This window comes from Hemiscyllium ocellatum, chromosome 40 (assembly GCF_020745735.1).
Source record: "Hemiscyllium ocellatum isolate sHemOce1 chromosome 40, sHemOce1.pat.X.cur, whole genome shotgun sequence".
Taxonomy (NCBI): Eukaryota; Metazoa; Chordata; class Chondrichthyes; order Orectolobiformes; family Hemiscylliidae; genus Hemiscyllium; species Hemiscyllium ocellatum.
This window is the reverse complement of record NC_083440.1, coordinates 29,501,597-29,502,323: the sequence shown is the minus strand read 5'-3', so window position 1 is coordinate 29,502,323 and position 727 is coordinate 29,501,597. Positions and strand designations below refer to the sequence as shown.

The 727-nt window shown below is 45.0% G+C and overlaps 1 non-coding gene across 1 annotated transcript; it reads left to right on the top strand.

Moving 5' to 3' along the window:
* Positions 1-286: 286 nt before the first annotated feature.
* LOC132834580 (U2 spliceosomal RNA) lies at positions 287-471 on the top strand. The gene has a single exon (XR_009647217.1). It is a non-coding gene; the product is annotated as a U2 spliceosomal RNA (small nuclear RNA).
* The last annotated feature ends 256 nt before the right edge of the window (positions 472-727 follow it).

The window sequence follows — 727 nt, the reverse complement described above, 5'->3', positions numbered from 1 at the left end:
AACACCATCTTCATGACCTGTCCCACCTGTCAATCTTCCTTCCCACCTATCTGCTCCACTCTTCCCTCCGACCTATCATCTTTACCCCTACCTCGACTCATTTATTGCAGGTCAGCTACATTCAACTTACTCCCACCCCCTCCCATTTATCTCCTCACCCACGACGCTCCCAGCGTTATTCCTGATAAAGGGATTTATCCCGAAAAGTCGATTTTTCTGCTCCTTGGATGCCGTCTGACCTGCTGTGCTTTTCTGGCACCATGGTAATCATTATGATAACACCAGTATCACTTAGCGATCTTTTGGCTGAGATCATATCTGTTCTTGTCAGCTTTAATATCTGACCCATCCCTAAATTAGGGACTAAATATTTATCTGATTTTTGCAGGAAGAAGTTGGATTAGGAGCTTGCTCAACCAACTTCGCACATCGTCCTCGTGTTGCAGTGTTTCTGAGAATCGTGCACCCTTCATAAAAGAATCGGAAAAGTGGCTTTATGAGTTCACTTTTTTGTGTGTTAGCTTTATTTCTCGTCTACCCAGTCTGTGTGTAAGAAAGCGCACTAACAACCTTTTGGTCAAGTCAGACTCGCATTCATGCAAATCAATTTGTTCTTGGTTGCTATTCACCTGTCACTTTCTGCATGTTCAGCACTTACTCTCAATGTTATCACTTCATCCCTGGTGCACGCCGCCCCTTCCCAACAACTCCCAGCTCCGAACAGCAG